Raw genomic sequence first — 431 nt, forward strand, 5'->3', positions numbered from 1 at the left:
AAGGACAGGCGGACGATGTGGCCGGAGCATTTACGGACACCGATGAGTGGCACGCCAAGGGTGAGGGGGGTGAGGGGGTGGTGGTGAGGGCGGGCGGGGTGCCATCCGTCTCACGTCGCCCCACGCCCATCCTCCTCACCACCGTGGGTGGCAAAGGGCGGGGTAGAGAGGCGGGAGGTAGGGCGACGCGGCCGGAGGCAGTGCGCCCGCACGTCGACGGCGCCCGGAAGTCGGTGGGCGGGCGGGGGCGCTACTTACTCTCATGCCTTCCCAGCGAGACACGGCGCGCAGAGGCCGCAAGGCTCTCAGCGTCCGCATCGACCGGAAGGCGGGAATGTCGTCGGCGCCAGCCCAAATGGCGGCCAGGTTTATCAGAGACACCTACAAAACCAGAGGGTTACAAGGGGGACAGATGCACCGGGCAGGCACGT

General features: G+C 68.2%; 1 protein-coding gene across 1 annotated transcript in view; it reads right to left on the minus strand.

Annotated features, from left to right (window-relative positions):
• LOC119591519 (sodium channel protein para-like) overlaps positions 1-431 on the minus strand; it is a gene marked incomplete in the record, with an annotated part of 263,120 nt that overhangs the window by 59,847 nt on the left and 202,842 nt on the right.

Source organism: Penaeus monodon, chromosome 28, assembly GCF_015228065.2.
Source record: "Penaeus monodon isolate SGIC_2016 chromosome 28, NSTDA_Pmon_1, whole genome shotgun sequence".
In the NCBI taxonomy this organism is placed as follows: domain Eukaryota; kingdom Metazoa; phylum Arthropoda; class Malacostraca; order Decapoda; family Penaeidae; genus Penaeus; species Penaeus monodon.